Source organism: Sceloporus occidentalis, unplaced genomic scaffold (genome assembly GCF_023333645.1).
Source record: "Sceloporus occidentalis isolate IW3139 unplaced genomic scaffold, rSceOcc1.0.p SCAF_3, whole genome shotgun sequence".
Taxonomy (NCBI): Eukaryota; Metazoa; Chordata; class Lepidosauria; order Squamata; family Phrynosomatidae; genus Sceloporus; species Sceloporus occidentalis.
The window spans coordinates 62,405,606-62,430,560 of record NW_028316983.1 but is presented as its reverse complement, the minus strand read 5'-3'; the positions used below and the strand labels follow the sequence as shown (position 1 = coordinate 62,430,560).

At 42.5% G+C, this 24,955-nt stretch overlaps 1 protein-coding gene across 3 annotated transcripts in view; it reads left to right on the top strand.

Moving 5' to 3' along the window:
- SCUBE3 (signal peptide, CUB domain and EGF like domain containing 3) overlaps window positions 1–24,955 on the top strand; it is a 178,637-nt gene that overhangs the window by 43,061 nt on the left and 110,621 nt on the right. The window lies entirely within an intron of this gene.

The window sequence follows — 24,955 nt, the reverse complement described above, 5'->3', positions numbered from 1 at the left end:
GAATTTAATAGAATTACTTGGTTAGGGAAGTTAAGCTAGTTTGCTAGAACAGGCAAAGCCAGGTAGAGAATTCCTTAGTATTTTTAATTTTTGAACAAATGAGACACCACAGATGCAAAGCACAGAAATCTTACTTCATGGATTACAGTTCCCAGAATCATTACTTCCAGACATCATTGATAGAAGAATTCTTGGGCTTGTAGTTGCCCCCATCCTTTGCGAAGTTACAAGTTCCTTTGTTAGGCAGAGAACACTTAATTTCCAAAGAAGCTCTCCATGTTTTTACATTAGGAAAAAATTTTTAGATGGTATTTTGGTAAAATGCACCAAATGTAGTCCATTTTTAAAAGAAAAATCTTTTACCTTTGTTACTTTTGATAGACTGAGGTAATATTATACCTGGTACTGGAGATAACATATATGCATCCTGATTTTAAACCATGGATAACCCCCATCCTCTGTTAATTCATCTTAACCCCTTTAAATCATGTACCACCACTTTTTGTGATAGCGAAGTGCACTGTTTAACTACACACTTTGCAAAGAAGTATTTCCTTTTATCTGAACTGAATCTGTCATTATTCAGCTTCAGCAGATGATTCCAGGTTCTAGTATTGTGAGGCTGAGAAAAGCTTCTCCCTCTTTACTTTATCATACCTCATTTTACTCACCTTGTTTTGAAAGTAATATCGGAGCCATTGGCAATCATATTTGAAAACTCCTGGAGAACAGGAGAGATCCCAGCAGACTGGCGAAGGGCAAACGTTGTCCCCATCTTCAAAAAGGGGAAAAAAGAGGATCCCAACAATTATCGTCCAGTTAGTCTGACATCAGTTCTCGGAAAGATTCTGGAGCAGATCATTAAACAGAGAGTCTGTGAACATCTAGAAGGCAATGCCATAATCACAAAAAGTCAACATGGGTTTCAGAGAAACAAGTCATGCCAGACAAATCTAATCTCTTTCTTTGATAAAATTACCAGCTTGGTAGATGAAGGGAATGCTGTGGATATAGTATATCTTGATTTCAGTAAGGCCTTTGACAAGGTTTCCCATGACATTCTTGCAAACAAGCTTGTAAAATGTGAGCTAGACAAAGGAACTGTTAAATGGATCTGTAATTGGTTGACCAGCTGAACCCAAAGGGTGCTCAACAATGGCTCCTTTTCATCCTGGAGAGAAGTGACCAGTGGGGTCCCATAGGGCTCTGTCTTGGGCCCAGTGCTATTCAACATCTTTATCAATGACCTGGATGACAGAATTGGGAGCATACTTATCAAATTTGCAGATGACACCAAATTAGGGGGAATAGCTAATACCCCAGAGGACAGGATCAAGATTCAAAATGACCTGAATAGACTAGAAAGCTGGGCCAAAGCTAACAAAATGAAATTCAACACGGAGAAATGTAAGGTATTGCACTTAGGGCGGAAAAATAAAATGCACAGATATAGGATGGGTGACACCTGGCTGAATGAAACTACATGTGAAAGGGATCTAGGAGTCCAAGTAGACCACAAGTTGAACATGAGTGAACAGTGTGATGCGGCAGCTAAAAAGGCCAATGCTATTTTAGGCTGCATCAATAGAAGTATAGTGTCTAGATCAAGAGAAGTAATAGTGCCACTGTATTCTGCTTTGGTCAGGCCCCACCTAGAATATTGTGTCCAGTTCTGGGCGCCACAATTCAGAAAGGACATTGAGAAACTGGAGCGTGTCCAAAGGAGGGCGACAAAAATGGTGAAGGGTCTGGAAACCATGCCCTATGAGGAACGACTTAGGGAGCTGGGGATGTTTAGCCTGGAGAACAGAAGGTTAAGAGGTGATATGATAGCCCTGTTTAAATATTTGAAAGGATGTCATATTGAGGAGGGAGCAAGCTTGTTTTCTGCTGCTCCAGAGAACAGGACCCGGAACAATGGATGCAAGCTACAGGAAAAGAGATTCCACCTGAACATTAGGAGGAACTTCCTGACAGTAAGGGCTGTTCGACAGTGGAATGCACTTCCTCGGAAGGTGATAGAGTCTCCTTCCTTGGAGGTCTTTAAACAGAGGCTGGATGGCCATCTGTCAGGGATGCTTTGATTTGGATTTCCTGCATGGCAGGGGGTTGGACTGGATGGCCCTAGTGGTCTCTTCCAACTCTACGATTCTATGATTCTATGATTCTATGAAGCTAAATATCACATACAGTATTTTAATTTTTCTTCACAGGGATGTTTCACTAGCTTTTAGTTTGGTTGCCTTTTCCTATACTTCTTTTGAATCTGCAATATTATTTTTCACATGCATAACCAGCATTGTACACAATATCCCAACTGTGGTGTCACCATAGATTTGTATAAGGGTAGTATGATACTGCAGTTTTATTTTTGCTCTGCTGCCATCTTCTCTTGTGCATAGGGAGATATCAGCTGAGATGCTGGTAAAGCAGGAGATGCCAAAGTAAGCTTTTCACAAGTACCCTTTAGCTTTTGTGAGCATTAGCACTGCATGCCTAAGAGATCTTCAAATCTTTCTGGTTCAAGTTGAACACTCACAAATGATTTTACCCTTTTGGGCCAAAGAGTGAGAGCTCATGCACCTCTAATACAGACACTCCCTACTTTCAGCTCGTGTTCCGGCAGGTAGGTGAACATTGCTATTTCTGCTACAGGTTTCCCAAAAACGTTCAGAGACAGCATACCTAGAAACTTTGCCTGTCAGCAGCAAGTTGTGGCGAGCCCCTGGACACATCCAGCTGGCAAATAGATTGCTTGCTTGGCTGCTAGGGTTGACTCTGAGTCAGTTGCACAAGGCTGAACAAAACCATCAGACTTGCAGCCAGAAATAATGATAATTATGACTTAATTATGGGCTATGAAGAAGGTGTTTTCTTCTTCCTTTTGATTTTTGTATTTGTAGTGGTTATACACCACTTCAATATTTAAGCTTATGAAATCAGAAATCTATTTTAAAATACTAGAGGGAGGGGAGCACATATGAAACTGCCTTACACTGAGTCTAAGTAGTCCATCTAGCACAGTTTGGTTGACCAATAGCGTCTCTTCAGTGAGAATGCTGTTTCACTGCTGAAATAATATAATTTGACATCTCTTTAACTGCCACGACTCAATGCTATGGAATCCTGAGATTTGTAGTGTATGTGGCACCATTGCTCTCTGACAGAGAAAGCTAAATATCCCACAAAACTACAAATTTCACTATTCTATAGCACTGAGCCATGGCAGTCAGAGTGGTGTCAAACTGCATTATTTCTGTAGTGCAGATGAGGCCCCAATTTCTAGTAGTGGCAGATACACAATATTTTCAGTGGAAATTGTGTGTGAGAGAGCTCAAACATTGAGGGGGTGGTTGCATGTGTCGTCTCAGCCAACACCACACCTGGCCCTCAAGGCTGAAAAGGTTGTGTGCCCATGTAATGACAACCTGCCAAGTTCATAATAACGCTCTTCATTTGGTAGTGAGCAGAAATTTTTAGACTTGAATTGACAGATAGATTCCCATTGTTAGTCTAATAAAAATCACAGGCCTTGCCACAAAATTGTCACAGCTTGTAACCACAGGGAAGTTAAAATGAAAATTCATTCGGAAGAAAACAAGAATTCCCATGTTTAAGGCTGAATTTGAAGGACATAAGGAGGCTTGTTGTCGTTAGCTGCCCTTAAGTCAATTCCGAATCTTGGTGACCCTGTGGATGAGGCATCTCCAAGTATCTCTATCTTCCAGTGCTCTGCTCAGGTCCCACAAGCTCATGCCCGTAATCCCCCTGATTGAGTCCATCCATATGGTCTGTGGTCTTCCCCATCTTCTTCTGCCCTCTACCTTTCATAGTATTATTGCTTTTTCTCATGATCCATGCCATCTTACTATGCAGACAAAGTATCATAGACTCAACATGATTATCTTGGCTCCCAAGAAGAGCTCTGGTCTGATCTATTGAAGGAGCTGTCCACAGTATTCTAAGCACTCTTCTCTAGCACCACGTTTTGAATGAATTGATTTTATTTCTGTCTGCTTCCTTCACTATCCTGCTCCCACATCCATACATGATGACTGGGATATACAGTGGCCTGCACTGTTCTAACTTTAGTTTTCACTTGTATGTCTTTAGTCTTTAAGATCTTTTCTAGTTCTTTCATAGATGCCCTTCCCATTCCCTGTCTTCTTACTTCTTGACTGCAGTCACCATTCTGGTCAATGTTTGATCCTAGGTACAGTAATTCTTTAACTATTTCAGTTTCCTGATTGTCTAGATTGAATTTACGTATTTCTTCGGTGATCATTATTTTTGTTTTTTTCATGTTCAGCATTGAATTTGCCTTTGCACTTTTGTTGTTGACCTTCCTTATTAACTCTTCCAAGTCTGTGATGCCTTCCACCAATATTATGGTGTCATCCACATTTCTTAGGATGTCGGTGTTCCTCCTATCTTCACTCCTCCTTCTTCTGATTATAACTCTGCTTTTCTTATGATGTTTCAACATATAAACAACTGAAGAAATAAGGTTATAGGATGCAGCCTTGCCTGACCCGTTTACCTATTGGGAACCACTCTGTTTCTACAAATTCTGTTCTGACTAAAGCCTCTTGTCCTTGATACAGATTTCCTTGTCCTTGATACAGATACAGATCAGGACTATCAAATGTAGTGGCTTTGAGTGTGTTCCATAGCATTTCGTGGTCTATATAGTCAAATACTCTGCTATAGTCTGTGAAACACATGCTGATTTTTTTTCTGGAATTCTTTGGTGTGCTCTATTAGCTATCGTATGCTTGGATGTGGTCTCTGGTGCCTCTTCCTTTCCTGAATCCTGCTTGCTGCTCTGGAATTTCTCTTCCCATGTATGGTTGCAATATACGCTGCAGAATTTTGAGCATTATTTTGCTTGCATGTGAGATTAATGCTATTGTCCTATAGTTGCTGCAGTCTTTTTTATCTTCTTTCTTGTGGATTGGTGTGTGTGTGTGTGTGTGTGTGTGTGTGTGAGAGAGAGAGAGAGAGAGAGAGAGAGAGAGAGAATATTGTTTCCAGACTGTTGGCATATTTTAGTTAACACTAAAGTTGCTTCTGTCTGTGTGCATTGTAGTAGTTCAATTGGGATATCATCTGCCACCAACAAATACCAGGTTATGTTTCAGAGGAAGGAACTAGCATTCCTTCCCTAAGAAACAGCTATGAAATTCAAGGAGTCGCCATAAGTTGATGGGTGACTTGAAAGTGCATGCACACACAGAGGTATAAAACTTTAATAATTTACCAGACTTTTGTGGAGGGTGCTTGAGTTTTAGTAACTTACTTTGCTGAGTCACTGATTCCAGTTGCTTCCTTGCCATATCTCAAAAAGGTTATTTTTTAATTACAGTCCTAGAACCTCTAGAATGACCAGTAACCATGTAGGCTAAGAGACTGTTGGAGCTATAATCTGAAAAAGTAACTTTTCAGAGCTCTGTCGCTCACCTTAGTCCCAATTTACCAGGAATTCTGTTTCCCTCTCTCAGACTAATCATGGTTGACTTGTATAAATGTTGGCTGTGGTCCTATTTTGTAGCAGCAGCAGCAGCAACAGCCCATTCTGTAGCTGCCCATTTTCTGCAGCTCAATGCAGAACATTTTTTTTGCAAACCACTGCAGTTATAGCCCTTTGTCAGGTTGCACACTGGGGAAAAGATTGTGGTATAGCTATCTTTTGTTGTGTCTGGATATACAAGTTTAAGTGAAAACAGCAGCAGCAGCTGGGAGTCCTCAGAGTTATTTAAACAGTGACATCTCATAAGTAAAATGCTGCTCCTCCCACCCTCTCACTGCCCTAGGGTCTCATGCTGAAAGATTTTGATCTTCAAGTTATACATTTCAAACACATTTTTAGGAGAAATTTCTGGCTAGGGAGGCAACTGAGAGCTGACTCTGGAATCTAGGGCGGGGTACAGACCGCCGCTTTGCAGCGGTCTGGCACCGCCGCCAGAAGGTCCGCGGGGGAGCCGGAGCCTTCAAACGGCCCGACTCCCGCGCGGACCGAAAAAAGAAGCTCCAAAATGGAGCTTCTTTTTGCGTCGCGTTTGCGACGTAGCGAGGCGCCAGGGGCGCGCTCGCTACGTCAGCAGCGGCGCGACGCGTCTGGACGCTGTGCGTCCGATGCGTAAAGATGGCGGCGCCCATGTAGAAGGGGCGCCGCCATCTTGTACGGACGGAGTCCGTACTAGACCATGGGGCGTCTAAAAGAGACGCCCCTTTTTTAAAATGGGACGTCCGGAGGACGTCCCAAATGTCCGTGTAGAAAGCCCCTTAGTCTCATGTGATAGAACTGCAGATGAATTGCTGTCATGGTGCACAAGCCCTAAGCATTTGCATTCCAGCAAGGCAACTAGGAAAATTCATTCTTTCTCTTGGAATTTTTTGTGGGGTTAGGAGTGCAGTAGGTAGATCCATGCATGACTATGTAGCATTCACTTTCTCAGAAGTTCTTCTGAGTGCTTTCACTAAATGATTCCCCAGAGATGGAAAGAGAAATAGTAAGAAGTGTAAACTGAAAGTATTTACTGAGCTAACTGACTGAAATTTGCAACAGTGGCAGAAGCCACAGGTATCCAGTGATTTCACAATTTTGGAAAAGAAGGAAACATTCATGGCCATGTTGGCCATACATTAAAATAAAACAAAATCCACAAAACGACAGTACCTTTCTTGGCTAACCAAAATGCACAAAACACATCACTCAAGCTTTCAAAGCTCCACTGATTTTTTCATCAGGCAAAAGATATTAAAGAAGCATACAGGAGAAGAAAAGTGATAATAGCCCAAAAAAGATAAGCCAAAATGTGCGGCTTCTGGCAGTTTCAGGGGCGTGCCATGCAGATGACGCATACCTGCGACGTGGCTGGAAGCTGCTCAGAGGCTGCCTAAGGCGACCCAATTCCACCCATTTAGTACCACAGCAGGGGCTGGCTTCGGGACTGTGATGTCTAGTCCCCACGGTCCCGGGACGATCAGGGTGTCACTCCAGAGGCCACTCCAAGCCACCAGTCTGCTTGAGCCCAATGTTAGAGTCACAGGTCTACATTTCGTATCAGATGCTATTTTTGTTGTTCTTCATTAGGACCCTCCAAACTAACTGAACTGATGAAGAAGCCAATGGAGCTTGCATGATGTGTTTTGTGCATTTTGGTTGGCCAATAAAGGTACAGTCAGCCCCCTGTATCCATGATTTTTTTATTCGCGGATTCAACTATCCACAGTTTGAAAATACTGTATTTTTAAAAACATATAAATACTAAAAAGCAAACTGTGATTTTGCCATTTTATAAAAGCAACACCATTTTACTATACCACTATATTGAATGAGACTTGAACATCCATGGATTTTGATATCCGTGGGAGGTCCAGGAACCAAACCATGATGGATACCAAGGGCCCACTGTATCACTCTTTTGTGGATTTCAGATTTTGTTTTACTTTGGATGAAAAAGATGAATTTATCTCAAGAGAGTGTGCTCGCTCCTGAATTTCGACTGTTCTGTTGGAAGGTGTCTTCCCAGGTTAGGTGGATTGGCAGTCTAGCTGGCAAGATGTAGCTACCTTTCTTCCTATAGGCATCTGGATAAATGCTGTTGAATTCAGTGTTTGGCATTTGACACACTTCTGTCATGAAGTCATTCTGTCCAGTATTTCTCAGGATAGAGCCAGGTGGTTTATAGTTCAAAGAGGATGAGGGTGGGATTGGATGCAACTTCTCCCTGAAATGATGGGGTCAGCTCTCCCACTGACGCCATGACCACTGGTGGGATAGAGATATCATGTCAATTCCTTAGAATTACCGTTTGAATCTAAATACTGTTAGAAGTTGTTAGTAATTTTTTTATTCATGGTACAAAAACATCATAAGTGTGGTTGAACCTGTTCACATTGACTGTGTGTGGATAATAAGTCCTTCCTCTTCTTGCTATCCATAATTTTCTAGTCCCAATTAGAGCAAACCATTGACTCAGTGGAATGTACATAAATGTTAATTTACTACATAAATGTTGATTTACCCAGTTCCCATTGCTTCTTTAGATTTACCCTACTTGGAAGTCACAATAGGATTTAGGCTACAGTATCTAGTAGGTCTTAAAAGTACATTTGCATAAAATTGCAGCCTTAGTGATGCTAGGCAAAATAATTGAGGGACAAATGCCCCTCTTTTGACTTCAGATAAAAAAGAGATTAGATCCTAAGATAAGTGAATGGAAGGATGTTCACAGTTGGAAAGTTTCTTGAGCTCTCTGTTGGAAACAAAGAAGTCTCAAGGGCTGTGCAGACTGGCCATTAAGGCTGGCCTGGGGGCAGAGTTGGAGTGTGGCGTCTATATGATGCATGCCCCAACTCCATCCCTATGGCGGTGTGATACAGCACACTGCTCCACATGGCATGCAGCATCACAGTGCTCCTCTGGCACTGCATTTACACGATGCAGCTCCAAAGGAGCGCTTTAAAGCCGTGGGGCTACAGCTGTGGTGCCCTTTCCAGGGTGCAAAAAGGAGTTGCTTATTGCAGCTCCTTGTTGTGCCCTGGAAAGGCCAGATGGGGTCATAGCATGCGGTTGCTGCAGCCCCTATCTGGCACAGCTGGAGGTGGCTGCAGGCCACCCCTTAGGATCGGTCTGCACAACCTCTCAATGCTTGTATAAAGTGATTACTGAAAGGGGGGAGACAGATAATGACTGCAGTTTCTCTCTCTCTCTGTATCTTTGCTCTTTGTACTCAAGCCTTTTGCATATTTCTTAAAAGTTGAGGTCATTTCTGACTTTTTCAAGACGTTAGTCTCTTTGTTCCCTTTGGAGCTTGACAGACTGTCCCCAAGGGGTGGCCTGCAGCCACCCCTTTTAGCTCTGGATCAGGGCCATGGCAACTACATACCTCGGCCCCAATCTCTCCTTTCTGCAGCACAAAAAGGAGCCACAAAAACGGCTTCTTTTTGCGCCCTGAAAAGGGTGCCATAGCTACCAGCACATGGGTTTTCTGCGCTCCTTTGGTGCTGTGTCACGTAGACGCAGCACCAGAGGAATGCCATGTGTGCCTTGTGTGTCATGTGGATACCCCACTCCAACTCCAACCCCAGGCTGGCTGAAATGACCGGTCTGTCGAGCCCCTTTGTCTGGGAAGGAGCAACCATGGGGCTTGCTCCCCAATATTACTGGCAAGTTTTCCCCTCACACATGTCAGCCAACCTTTTTTGAGGGGAGGGGGGGAGCTTGTAATCAAGCATGGGCCAACTTCTTTTGTCAGTCTCCTTGCCTAACCCAAGCTGGATTTCTTGAAATAATAAACACAAGATACCTTACAAGAACATTACTCTTGCTTCTGCTTTAAGCATATATTACACAAGCCCTGCTACTTTTTGCTTAATATACAGATACCAAATATCCCTAAATTTTCCTGAAAAGCCTCTCCAAAAGGCTAGAATATTTGTGCTAAACAATGTGGGATGGGGTTACTGAATGAAAAGGTTTTAGAAAAGGGATGTAGGTGGTTACAGGAGCAAGGAGGGAGCAAGAAATTTATTGTGGGTAGCCTTCCATTCAGTTACGGATCCAAGCCACCATCTTTTTGCTTTTCACTTATCTGTATTAAATTTGTCCCTGTAATAAATAATATTTTGTCCCTCTGCCTGTGGCCACATTTCCAGTTCTGATGACTGATCACCACTACCTTATGATCAAGGAGCAATCAGTTTCCAACATAATATGTAACTTTAGAGCTGATGGAAACACGATGGTCACATGTTTTACATTAGCCTATCTTTTTTCCTTGATAACTGAAGAAGTTGTAGTGTAGTTGGAACTCTGTTCATGGGACCAGCTTAGCCTTGGCCATAGTGACATTAATTACATATATCACTTATCAAAGGATGTTGGCAGGAAAGTTGTGATAGTACATTAGTTAAAGTGAGGAAAAGTATGAAGGGGCAGGAAGGGAATGTAAAAATATATTTATGAGTGTGGCATAGATAATGAGGGCCCTTGATACCTTACCTTGCATGGTTTTATAACATGTAAGCATTTGAATGTCTCATACTGCTCTACTGTGATATGACTATGTTGCCTTTGGTGACCTGTGTTTCCCTTTAAAATTTTGCTAATTCTGCCTGATCAAATACCTACTAGAATTTTAAAAGTTTTAGTTAGCATCATCTCACTGTCAAGGCAATGTGAACAGAAAGTCTTCTCTCCAAAAATAAAGAGGATTTTAAAGAATTTTGGGCGTGGCCACCTGCTGCTCCTACCTGAGACCTTTGACTTCATTCTGCTTCACTACACAGGAGAGTCAAATAGTGAAATTCTAGAGGTTTAAATCTGTATTGAAAGCAGCTTCCTACAAGGATCATTTATCATGTCCAATATAAATGTCTCACACAAATTGCCCACCTCTCTGGCCTTGCCATGTGTGGGAGTTCAGTCCTCTTGGAGCTTACCAGCCTTGCAATATTAACGGGAAAAACAAAAAAGAGAGGAGAGAACAAGCCTGTCTCCTGATGCAGAAGCCCAAAGTTCCTGCTGTGCATACACTGGGGTGAGCCCACATCTGCCCAAACAAATGAGTTAATAGCAAATACAGTGAGAATCATAATACACAGGGAAAGTGTGAAAATAAATCTCAGGCCAAAGCAAACTTTCAGCCTCTCTTTAGGGAGTCTTTATGTCCATGCTGTCTGATTACATGTATGAGCTACCCAGTTGTCACTAATTTATAAAAACAGAGGTAGCAGTCTTTTAGCTTCCCTCTCTCCTGTCCCTTGTTACATCAGCTTTCTTCAGTTCAGCCTAATCCAGATGCATGGCCACGGAGACTCTGCTGTGAAGAATGTCTCTATGTATGCATGTACATGGATGATATTTTCCTGGCAAGACTGCATTATAAGAAAAATTGGATCAGCTAAATGTACAGGAGACTGAAATTGAAAATCATCATTTGATTTATTCAAGCTGTGAAAGCAACTTGGCCACATTAGTGCAACTGGCAAATGTACATTTCTCTGTTAAGAGATAGGGAAATCCTTTACTGGAACATATTGCAGGTGGTAGAATATGAAATTTGTTGTTGTGTGCCTTCAAGTTTTTTTCAACTTATGGCAAACCTAAGGCATAATAATATCACGGGATTTTCTTGACAAGATTTATTCAGAGAAGGTTTGCTCACACACATTCATTTGAGGCTGAGAAAATGTGACCTGACCAAGATCACACAGTCGATTTCCTTAGCCAAGCGAGTATTCGGAACCCAGTCTCTAATGTCATAGTTCAACGCTCAAACCACTCTGGTTCTCAGCTCTCAATAGCTAAGTGCAAAAAGGACAGGAGATACTAAAAGCAGTACAATGTTAGGTGCTTCAAGAGCTCTACCTTAATGGTCTCATGTAGCACTCTCTTTTTCAGTAATCATGGGCCCAGACAGAAAGGCCAAAATAAAGTTGCTTCGGGTCACTTTGGAGGTATGCTGTTTAAATGATGCATGCATCCTAAGAGGCCAGAAGCCATGCCAAAGCCACGCTCTCATCCTAAGGACTGGACCACAGCTTTGGCAGAGCTTCTGGCCTGTTAAAACGCATGCATCATTTAAACAGCATACCTCCAAAGTGACTCAAAGCAGCTTTATTTTGGCCTATCTGTACAGGCCCAATGATAATCTGTATTATTTCATTTCAAAATGAAATAAAACAACCTTGCCATCTTTAGAGACCTTCCTGCCCATTTTTTTCAGTGAGACTCTGGACATGTGCCTCAATAATCCTTTGGCACCAAAAGATGCCAGCTGGCACATGTTGGTGAAAACTGAGTTGAATTCTGCATCATCATCATCATCATCATCATGGATGATAACAACAACAAAAAACCCAAGTGAACTATCTTTCCCAGCTTGCAGTCTCCTGTTCTCGTCCTTCCTTGTATTCTTTAGAGCTGCTTATGCTTGAAATATATTGCTTTGACCTGCAAGAATCTGCTATTGATATCAAGTAAAACTGGAAGAACAACAAAAAGGAAAAGGCAATTATGGACTCATTCTCAGATCCCCTTGAAATGGAGAAAATGGGCAGGGCAAATTTCATTCCAGTTACTAGAAGCAGAGAAATCATTAGTAAACTTATTATGAGGAAATTATTCTCACACAAGCTTCCCATTAAATTTCCCCCCCTTGGATGTGTAGTTTAGCCCTGAAGTCTTCAGTTTATCCAGCTGGAAGTAGCCGAAGAGTGAGGCTACCCTGCCATCCTTTTACATAATATGATGAACTCTAGAAATGGGTGGGAAAAATAAAAAGCAGGCTGAATTGAATTAAGTTTGATTCAGCATCTTAATATTCTATTAATAATATAACTTAATAAATTGTCTAAGGCGCAGTACAGACCGCCGAAAAGCCGGCGCCTGTTTTTCCTCTGGAGGGAAGCCACAGCCACCAAACTGCACGGCTTCCCTGCAGAAGAAAAAGAACCCGAGAAAAATGGGTCCTTTTTAAGCCGCAGGGGCGGGATAACAAGTGCACCACTGGTACACTTGTTATGTAAGTGTGGCACCGCAACGTATAGTTGCTGTGTGGCACTTACGTAACAATGGTGGCACCTGTGTACACAGGGCACCACCATTGTTACGCCATCTGTACATACTAGGGTTAGGGACTGTGCGGTTGCGTGCGGTCCCTAACCGTAATATTGGCCCTGGTATGCCGCTTATTGGTGGTATGTACCGGGCCTAAATTTATCTATCTTAATAAATCTATCAAGTTAGATCCAACTTCTTAATATTAATTTAGATCCATCTTGAAGGTACTTTAGGAAGAAGAGAAAATGGGACCAATAATGCTAACAGGAATATACTTGAATTACACCATTTTGCCTCCGTATGACATGTGATATCTAAATAAATGTGGAAAGAAGCATAGATGGCATTGTTAGGCTAGCTCTTTTTTGAAGTTAACGCTGCCCATTGCAGATAACAAATGGCAGACGGAAATGTGAGAAATCCACTCTTCTTCTATTGGGATCTCTTGGATAAGGTCCAAAGGAGCAAAAACACATTTCTTCACAAAGTGGCATGTCACAGCACTCCCTGTGCCTGCAGTGGAAAGTTCACATATTATGATGGGTTGCTTATCCATTTTATGGCCAAATTGCTCTGAGAGTACCTTGTCTTGTCTGTCTTAGCAGTGTATGTAATGATGAATTTCTTCCCATATAAGTGTCATATGGCTGCTTCAGCCTATATTCTGTAAAACTCTATACCGCTTACGTCCTATTTGAAGAACTATATCTCCCCATATCAACCTTGCTGAACACTAAGATCTTCAGGAGAAGGCTTGGTCCCACCACCTTCTCTAGGTCCCACTACCATCTTGATTGATGAGAACACAAGAGAGCACCTTCTTGGTGGTTGCCTCTGGGACCTCCCCCCAATTTGCCTTCTGTTGACAAGCCAAGACATTTTTATTTAATCAAGCATTTAACATATAATCACAACAGGGTGGTTTTTATGGAATATGTGTGTTTTAGGCCCGAGACAGATGGGCAAGAAACGGCGTGCTTGCGCTGATTCTAGAGTTCTGGAGCATGCAGCAACCGCATGCTCTGGAACTCTAGAACGTGCCACCGACACCATCATGCCGGGCTCCTGTCCATACAGGGTGCGCATGCATGACGCAAGCGTAGTGCAGTGTCCTCACCTCCGGCTGCCACACTTGCATCATGGTCTCGTCACAGTGTGCCAATGGCACACTGATTACGTCATCTGTGTGCACCAAGAAGAACCCGGTTTTTCTACTTGGAGTCTATGAGGTATTGTGTCCAAGTGACTAGTAGTGTTTCTAACATCTTGCCTTAAATAAATATTGGTTGAACTTTGCATAAAGGGTATATAGTATGTGACAGAAAGTTAATGGGGTGCAGAAGGAGGAAAAACTCTTGATTCCATTAGTTTTCCCCTTGAATGTGTCATGATCTCACCCTAGATTCCCATAGTCCTGTTCACAAAATTAAGGTTGCTTGGCATCCTTATGCTTCTGTGGTCACATCTGCTTTAAACAGGCCTCCTTGCCTGTCTTGTCTTGCCTCTTTGACTTTGAGCCGTTTGCCAGAATGAATGCTTTCCTCTTCGTAAATGAACTGCAAACATATTTCATGCAGCTTTTAGAGAACTAATAGCTGGAGACTGTTACCATTTCTAGGATGTTCTTTCCTGACAACTTACACAAGCTATTTCCTATCAGCCTCTGTGTCTTGTAGAAATGGCTTATAACAGTTGGTAACTGGGACACTCAGTAACAGCCATAACATTTTCACATGCAAGTTGTAGTTAAGGATATAATTGGGGGCTAGAACTCTGGGAAGTAAGTGTTTGGGTCCAGAGTTGCTGCAATAGTTGAGATGCCCCTAATTTGAAGCTCTGCAAGGTTTGAGGCACCATCCTCTTTTATGCTGTCCCCCACCCACCCTCTCTTTTGGTATATACAAGTGATTTTTTTAAACCCTGCAGTTGTGGTGTTTTCTTCTGTCCTTTGTGCAATGCTATTGGCAAAGCATAGCCTTGTGATGGCAGTTGTTCAACAGATGCTACAGCTATATACTGTTTCAAACAATTTGTCCAAGTTTCAGTAGCAGTGGGCTGCAACAACATAATTTTCTGAATGTGCAACCAACGCAAGAATCATACCATGAAGGTTATAGACTTATAGAAGAGATCCATTCAGATCTCTGGAAGGAGATACCTTCCATCTCCCAGCAACCTGTTGTGCGATGAAGGATAGTAGAATAGAGAATATGTACAGTGTCTGAAACAGAAAAGGGGGATAGCTGAAAAAGTGGTGGTGGTAATGGTGGGGAATTTTTTTCTAGCCCAAACTTCAGTTAGCCCCTGAGAGTTTATTGCCAAGCAAATATGGCCATTTATTTATTTATTTATTTTGCTTATATCCCCCCTTCTTCCAAAACGAGATCCAAGGCAATTTAACAGAAAAGAGGTTCTCTAACCCCCAAATAAAAATAAAACCTTATTGGCTCATGAATCTCATTAAAATATACCAAACAAGAACACTTTGATGGATAGATGGGTGCAATTCTCAACACTTTCTATGACAGAGGAGGAGAACCTTCAGCATGCAAGCAGTCCCAATGAGGCCTGTAAAACATGCGGGAGATACCTCTCTTCCTCCCTAGATCCTCACTCAACAGGAGTTCCCCTCGCCTATCAGAAACATAGCAAGAAGAGGGGATTCTCATTACACTTGGTCTCCCACTTTCCCACTATTGCTTCCAGTCTCAGTTCAGATATAACAGTATGGAGCTCCAAGACCTGCATTATCCCTGATGGAGGAATGTGTAGGCTGAGAGAAGCTTCTCAGCCCCAAGAAAAGTGGAGAGCAATCATACACCAGTTTCAGGAGCATTGTAATTACAACAAATGGGACTTATTTCTGAGTAAAAAAAGAATCTTGCACATGGAGGTGTGCATTGTAGAATTACAGTTGGCCTTCTGTATCCACAGATTCAACCATCCATGGCTTAAAATTCTTTTAAAATAAAATCCAAAAATCATACCTTGATTTTGCCATTTTATATAAAGGACACCTTTTTATTACACCATTGTATATAATGGGACTTGAATATCCATAGATTTTGATATCCACAGGGTGTGTGTGTGTGTGTGTGTGTGTGTGTGTGTGTCCTAGAACCAAACCCCAGTGGATACCAATGACCTACTGTCTTAAGGGAGATGTTCTGTGGAACTGTTGTTATCCACGTCTGGATGATGATGAAAGAGTTGTCTTTGAGCAGTGCAACAACTTTGATCGGTCAAAATGACCTATCTAACAGGCTGTTTCCTGCCTTTGGCCTGATGTCTTCATAGTCTGTAATGTGGGAGACAGAAAGTGTGGGCCTGATGACAGAGCAGGATATTAAGGACTTGCTTCTTCTGAGATTTGTATATGTTTGCTTGGAACTTAGTTATTGCTAGAATAAGTTCCAGTATCATCCCTCACTTTATCCCTCATAAGATTCTGAGTGACCTTTTGAACCACAGCAGGAATTTGAGCTGTTCAAATCAAAGATGGGAGCTTTAGTCTTCTGCTCGTCTGTGTTGCCTTTAATAAAATCGGCATTAGGTCTATATTCATTTTAGCTGGTAGTTTTAACTACTGTTTTGTCTTGTCTTGGGCTGAAATTAAGAAGTAATTGGGTTTTTTTATCAGTGAGAGTTTTACAGAGAATTATTGATGTGCAGAAGACTTGACCTGTGGAAGATAAAAATTGTATCATCAAGAAAACACACATACACAATCACATATACATAATGCTTTCCTGATTTGGTAGAACTTTCTGAGATAATGTGGCTGTAGATTAATGTGGCTAGAGATACGCATATGGAAATCCAAGGACAGGGCTTACTCGTAAGCACAAAGCTTCATATGTGAAATGTTTGTTTTCTTTGGTTAATATCCCCTTTCAACCTCACACTGCTTCAGCTTGCCCTGTCTTCCCCTTAAATTGTCTCAAGGACACTCCTCCTCATTCTGAACTGATACTGGAACATGCTGCCTGTGATAGAAAATTGTCCGCTCAGATAATGTTTTCCAGGTTGAAGTTGAATGGTGGAAGCCTCTATTACTCACATACAAATTCACGAGCCCTCCACTCTCCACAAATCTGAGGATACTAAGGGACTCATTGCCATGCTCCCTTTGGCAACACATATACTAAAAATAGGAACTCATTGCCCTTGTGGACCTTTGGTTTGAATGGTGGCAGCATGACCCTGGAATCAGACAGAGAGAATGAACCTCCTTCTAATCCATAGAACTCATGCCAAGTGAAATCAGGCTTGCTTCAAGGAGTGTTTAGCTCTCTGCTTGGGACTAAGAGGTCTTCTTGGGTGAAGCAATGTCAAAATGCCCACACCAGACCTCTCAATAAGGCTCAGGGAGCTCAGCTGTAAATGGTTCAGTTTTGATTCAGTAATGTTGCAGTGAACAATGTGTGCAACTTGTTTTGTCAGCTATTCCCTGTATTCCTTGGCTACTCTGACTCTTGCAATTTAATCTGACAGTTTCTGGCCTTAGACGGGGCTTAGCTTAACTCTTGGAATGCCCTAGCTAGGGCATGTAACTCCTCAACTTTTTCCATCCTTGCACGTGAGGATAAATAATTATGTTAGTTTTCTCACCAGTTTTGTGTGAAAACCTGTTTGCTGTGTAGAAATAAGTTTTCCTTCACAGGAAACTGTTTTCTGCTCAGAAAACAAGGATTTTGTTGGGGGGAAATGGTCTTTGCTCCATGAGAACACATGGATTTTTATGCAGAATAATTCCTCCACCACATTTCAGGACATTTGAATACAGGAAGAAAATTGTTCAATATTCTCACTCTTCTTTTCGACAAGGCTTCCCAACTATCAGGAACCCCATTTTTTGAACTGGGAATAAGTATTCTTTGCATCCCTAATCTATTCTTGGTTGTTGTTGCTGTGATTGGTTTCAGATGCAAGACTGTTGATTGACATAGATTTTAGAACCCCCCCCCCCCCTCATCTAAATTACCTGTCTGGAGAGCCCCTTAGTTTATGGCTTCTGCTTGCCTGGCTGCTCCTTTTGTAGAATGTGACCTTACCTGTATTGAGCTTCGACTGTTAGACCTTGCTACTACCCTAGGATAGGACAGAATGACTTAGGAATTTTATTTGTTGAGTTTACAATAGCACTGATGGCCTCTGCTTTGTTCTGTAACTTGATGGCTCACCACACAGAGGAGCAGTACTAATGTCTACGGATTCCATATTCCATGCTCAGTAGTTTCTGACATAAGCGAGAAACTAATAAATCTTTCTAAAAGACCTATGGGAGCTGTGTGACCCTGCCGCTGTCACTGACTTGCATCTCCCATGAGCCCTACTCAACATAGCCAGTGATAAGAGATAATAATAAATAATAATAATAAATCATTTATTTGTAGCCCGCTTTTCCTGGGTAGATCAAAGCGGGTAACATGGTTGTATACAATATACAAATTGTAACAACAATCAATCAATACATCAATATAAAAACAATTAAAACAAGGTTAAAAAATACAAGCTAAAACTAGCTGACTCAAAAGTGCATCTGCAGTGTGCAGTGGGGAGATAACAGATGTTACAATGTCTGGGGAAAGGCTTGTTCGAAGAGGAAGGTTTTTAACCTCTTCCTAAATTGGTCAAGGGAGGTGACTGAGCGGAGCTCGCCGGGAAGAGAGTTCCAGAGCTGCGGGGCCGAGATAGAATACGCCCTCTGAGCAATTGCAACATGTTTTGTGTCTGGAACCCTCAACAGTTGCTTCCCGGCTGATCTGAGAGCGCGGGGCGGATTGTATGGGGAGAGGCGGTCCTCCAAGTACCCTGGGCCCAAGCCACTTAGGGCTTTATAGGTTATAACTAACACCTTGTATTGTGCCCGGAAGCGAATAGGCAGCCAATGTAGATCTTTCAAGACAGGTATTATGTGACTGGTCCTGGAGGATCCAGTGACCAGTCTTGCTGCCATGTTCTGAACCAGTTGTAGCTTCCGAGTATGGTACAAGGGTTGCCCCATGTAGAGCGCATTACAGAAATCCAACCAAGAGGTCACCAGAGCATGTACCACCGTTTCAAGGTCCCCCCGGCCCAGGTAGGGTAGCAGCTGGTGTATCAGCCGAAGCTGATAACAGGTGCTCCTGACCATCGCATCCACCTGAGATGTAAGGCAGAGTGACGAGTCCAGAAGCACCCCCAGACTGCGAACGGAGTCCTTCAAGGGGAGTGTGACCCTGTTCAGGACAGGTGGACAAATATCCTTCCCCGGGCCCGAGGAACCTATCACGAGCACTTCCGTTTTCTCTGGATTCAAACTGAGTCTGATTTCCCTCATCCAGCCCATTACCAACTCCAGACAGGCATTTAGAGGAGAGATGCCATCCTTGGTCACTGCATCAGTCGGAGACACAGAGAAACATATTTGGGTGTCATCAGCGTACTGATAACACGTCACCCCTTGTCTCCGGATGATCTCACCCAGAGGTTTCATGTAAATGTTGAATAGCATGGGGGACAGAATGGCTCCTTGAGGGACACCAGATGTAAGCGCCCTCTTATCGGAACAACAGTCCCCCAGCTGCACCATCTGGAGTCTACCCGAGAGGTAGGAACGGAACCACTGGAGCGCAGTGCCCCCGATACCCAACTCCCTCGGCCGTTCCAGAAGGATACCATGGTCAATGGTATCGAAAGCCACTGAGATGTCTAAGAGCACTAACAGGGACACGCTACCCCTGTCCATGCCCAGACGGAGATCATCGACCAGGGCGACCATGGCAGTCTCAACTCCATAGCCCGCCCGGAAGCCGGTTTGAAATGGGTCTAGAAAATCAGTATCATCCAAGACCGATTGAAGCTGGATTGCAACTGCCCTCTCGATCACCTTCCCCAAAAAAGGTAGCAGCGAAACAGGCTGATAATTATTATGCATCAGGGGGTCTAGGGAGGGCTTTTTTAACAGCGGTTTTACTATGGCCAATTTTAAGCTGGATGGAAATCGCCCTTCCCTGAGTAATGCATTGATTATGCGGCACAACATGATAGATACAGCCGCCCCCCCCCTCCGAGCCGCTAGCCACGAGGGACAGGGATCGAGAGAGCATGTTGTCTTCCTAACACTTCGAAGGATCTTGTCCACTTCCTCAGTACTCACCGACTCATAATGATCCAGTACAATTGAGTCCACGGAAGCTCTGGAGACCTCTACTCTGGTTCCTGGGGACAATGGGACGCGGTGACCAAGGCCTGTAGATTCTTTCTCTACAATATTGTTAAAATCCATCTATTTCTTTCGGCCTCTGCTGCCAAGACTCTGGTCCACACTCTGGTCATCTCACGACTAGATTATTGTAACCTCCTTCTGGCAGGGCTTCCTCTCTCTCACCTCCGTCCTTTAATTTCTGTCCAGCATTCAGCTGCACGCATTATTACATGCGCTCACCGCTTTGACTATGTTTCTCCTCTATTATCATCCCTTCACTGGCTTCCTTTCCGTATTCAGCATAAACTTCTCCTGTAGACTTTTAAAGCCCTGCACAGGCTGGCCCCTCCTTATTTATTTAACCTTCTTTCTCCTCACCTTCCAGCTCGGGCCCTCCGTTCTAGTAGTCAAGGTTTGCTGTCTCAGCATAGAATTTTCTCTGCCCATCCCAGATTCATCCCTTTTCACTTGTTGCCTCTCACTCCTGGAATCTCCTTCCCCCACGAACACGGGTCATCACTTCTTTAACCAGTTTCAAAACTGAGTTGAAGACCATCCTGTTCCCAGGCATTGCATGACTATTATTTGTTATTTGACGTTTTTAATTAGTTGCCTGCTTTACTTTATTGTACCCTTTCCTGTATTGTTATGTATTATTTATACAGTACACCCTTGGCTTACGCAGGGGATCTGTTCCAGAACACACACACCCCCGCGTAAGCCAGAAAACCCGTATACTGAAGCCCCATTCACTTGAATGGAGCTTGTGCACGCGGTGGTGCAGCAGTGGTGTGTGCGTGCTGCCCCTTGTGCCCCGCGCACTCCCACGTGGCTCTACACGAGTTTAAACGTATGCTCAAATCCGCGTATAGTGCACCTGCTTATGACATGGGCACACTGTATATATTATGCTATTATTTCTTAGATTGTATATCATGGGCAGGTTTACTTTTATCTATTTTATTGTTTGTATGTACAGCGCTGTGTAAATCTACAGCGCTATATAAATAAAGCATAATAACACAAGTGGTTAAGACGCTGACTCTGTTGATTGCAAGTTCAGAAGGTTGGCAGATTGAGACCCAGGTGCCACATGGGTCGTCCCAGCTTCTGCCATTCTAGCAGTTTGAAAGCATGCAAATACAAGTAGATAAATAGGTACCGCTTCAGTGGTAAGGTAACAGTGTTTTGTGCAGTCATGCTGGCCACATGATCACAGAGTAGCCTCCGGCAATGCTGGCTCTTCTGCTTAGTAATGGAGATGAGCACCACCCTCTACGGTCAGACATGACAACTTTGTCAGCAGGGAAATACCTTTACCTTACTCCATGTATAGCTACCATATTTCTGGGGATTTTTCTTCCCTTAGTAATTAGGTACATTCCTAGTTCTTTATTCATTAATTTATGTTTCATGATCTGGAATAATCTGGAGACAAGACTCCAGATTATCATGATGCTGTTTTGGAATCTTGATATTAGACAAATCAGTGAAGAGTTTCTGTAGTTTTACATGCCTTTGCTCGAGACAGATCTTCCAGTCTTCCTTTGAAACCATAAGTCTGTGAGAAAATTGTTGTCTGAAACTGTTTAAACAACTTCTAAAATTGTCAGGTTGAGAATAAATTTTTAACAATTGGCTATGACAATGTCTGCCTGGAAGAGGCCATGCATGATACTGCTTTTGTTTTTGGTCTCCCCCCCCCCCCCTCGGCATATGTATCAATGTGTATGTTTTAATTAGCCCTTTAGATATTTGTTCAGGTATCTGGACCTGATCTGGAATTCCTTCTCTCTGCATGCTGTCATCAACCTGCTATTCTGGCTTTTCCAGAGTCCACTTCATGGCCCTGCCATTGATGTCCAAGGGGCTCAGTTTTTCCATTTAACTGTTGCGTTTGCAATGCTTGATTTCACAAGAGGTTTTCTTTGGCAATGGGCCTCTTGCCTACTCTCTCTGTGTTGAGAAATTAGGTTCATTGCATTTCTGTTCTGCAGGAAGAGAAATGCACTCATTAAGAATCAGAGGGGGGAAAATTCACCTTCCTTCAGTTCAAGGTGCCAGCTAAGCAGCCCATCCACTAATCTGGCCCATAATAACTCAGAGGAAATGGTATGTCTTTCTGGCAACCAATGTTTCGAAAGATCACCAGGAAGGGTTTCCCAACAGGCTGAACCTCTCTGACCAGATTGAAATGTTTCAACCATCATACCTGAAGAATTGAAATTAGTGGCAGCAGCTCCAGAGAGACTTTTAGTGTAAATAGCTTTGTGGAAATGTATTTGTCACAGTATGAATGTGTGGCCTTCTGTTCCTGCAAAGGCGTAACATAGCGTAAAAAAGAAAAAAGACCTGCAATCTGCAACAACATTTATTAGGAATATGTCAGATACCTGAACGAAAAGCTAGAAAGATGGGAACTTATGCATAAGAAAAAGATGGTCAAAAGAGATATGATTAAACTACATATAATCATAACCAGATTAGAAGATGTGATTACTTACTTTTTCATGTAATCCTTGAACTAAGTATGGGTGGACCAAAAATTCTTTAGCATGAAAAGTGACCAGAAGCACTATGGTCAAACTACTCAGAGGTCACTACTGAAAAGCTTGACCAGAGATAATCCACATGTCAAGGCTGCAAGCCTTAGAAGACAGGTCTTCCTGTGCAAACTGAGAGGATAACCCACAGGAAGAAGCTTAAGCCTCTGGGGTATCTGTTCATTTCTTTCTGGGAGGGATACCTTCTGATTCAGAAGATGAGTACCAGATAAACAGTTTGTGCAAGTACCATTTTAAGTCTTCTGACATTACTCTAGCCCTGCTAATTCTTATTGGAGAGATGTCTTGGTTTGTTCAGTTGTTTTATATAGGACAACATTCACCCATTCTGAAGTGCCAAGTCCAGGAGAACTGTAACATGTACTTATTCTGAACATGTGGTTATGCTTCACTTTGTTTTGAGTGTATTACCTCTCAGCCCTGTTTAGGACCTCAATTTGTAGATATCAGAGGGATTGTACTGTGTGTCTCCCTTCTCACCTAGCTCCCACCCCACCCCATTCCCCATGTATAAAAGTGGCTTTCTATGAGATGTCCTGTGAAAGCCATCAGGGAAGGATGCAAGCAGGATGTAATTAAAAGGCAGGCAGAATTGGGTATAAAAACTGCCTGACATTGTAATCCACATGATGGCGCGATACAGACCTCTCAAAAAGGGAGGCCTGCCGGTGCCCGTTTTTCCTCCGCAGGAAGCCGCAGCCACCGAACCGCACGCCTTCCCTGCAGAGGAAAAAGAACCTGTGAAAAGCAGGTTATTTTTGCCCTTCAGGGTGGACTTCGTGAGTGCGCCAATGGCGCACTTGTGACATCACAGATGCTGTGCGATGTGCAGACGCTATACGTCCATCACGTCACAATGGTGGCGCTCATATACACAGGGAGCCGCCATTGTTACGGCGCCGTGCCATACTAGGGTTAGGGACTGTGCGATTGCTGCGCAGTCCCTTAACCCTAGTACAGAGCCAGCACGGCACTTTAGCACTGATTTCTCCCCAACCAAATGAGAAATTCAGTAGCTAATGATTTGGCTCAGCTGCCAAGTGGTTTATAGTGATGAGCTGCTAACCAGTCTCTTTTGTATTAGTGCAGAGCCAAACAATCTGATGGCAGCTAGTTAACATAAACTTATATTAAACACAGTTTAGTACAAAACAACTAACTACAATTGTAATATGACTATAAGTTGAAGCACCTGCTTTGAAACCTCATTTCTGGAATTATGTCTTCAAGGAGGCTTGCCTATTATCTATTCGGACATGTACTATACAGTCTCCCATGGAGAGAGCTGAATGAATTGTCTAAGTCCTGGAGAATGGATTAAAAGGTTTCATCTGAAGTAAGAGAAAAGTACCCAGCATATTGTGTAAATCTACAGCACTATATTAATAATAATAATAATACCCAGTCCCGAGGTATCAGGTCTGTGTGGATGGCAAGAGTGGGGACAGACATTTTGTGGATTTTGACTTCTATATCCAATGTATTTTTCTGATAGATCTGTTGGCACATAAGTATCTAAGTAGTCAGTTGATTATAGCACTTCTTTCCTCCAATGGTGTATTTTTAACATTTTCAACTAATGATATTTAGACGTGTCTTCTAAAGTTGTGACAGGCAGTTTGCTTCCATGAGTGCTCTTTTATAGATAGAACAGGAATAATAGAATCATAGATGGAAGAGACCTCAAGGGCCATGGAGTCCAGCTCCCTGCCACACAGGAATACACAATCAAAGCACTTCCAACAGATGGCAATCCAACCTCTGTTTAAAGATCTCAAAAGAAGGAGACTCCACCACTCTCTGAGGGAATGTGTTCCACTGTCAAACAGCTCTTACTGTCAGGAAGTTCCTCCTAATGATAAAGTGGAATCTCTTTCCCTATAATTTGAATCCAATGCTCAAGGTCCTATTCTCTAGAACAGCAGAAAACAAACCTGCTCTATCTTCAGTATGACATCTTTTCAAATATTTAAATAGGACTATCACGTCTTAAACTTTTCTTCTCCTGGCTAAATATACCCAGCTCCCTAAGTTGTTCCTTATACAGTAGGTATCATGTGGGACTGTGGCCCCAAGGTCAGTTTTGCAACTGAGAGCCATCTCCCAGACCAATCCCTATTGCCATCATGGAATAATTTGGAGGAGAAGACTTGCTATTCCTTGAAAACTCAAATTGTAAACATATTGTATTTTATTTATTTATTTTGTACGTTGTCTTTTCCTAAATTGGACCCAAGGCAGTTCATTAAAGATACTTTTAAAAAGGGACAATTTTAAAAATGCAATTAAAAACACCATAGTAATATAACAAGTTAAAAATATAAGGCCATTTATCCGAGTGGTTAAGTCTTTATAACTCATCAGAGGCAACAAATTCCTGAGCTTAAATGAGATAATAGACATTTTTTTTACAGCCAAATTTTTCTGCCTTAGATTTTCTTACATTTAGGCTTACATGTATTATGTCTTTCTTATAGCTTGGTTCTATTAAATTAAAATGGAGAAGAGGACAAGAGATCAGAAGAGTAGATGGAGGGTTGAGTTTGCTTACAATTAATGAGTACTGAGTACAAGTTTCTCTGCTCCAGAAAAAACATCTATTAAGTTTTACATTCTTAAAAATGCCAAAAA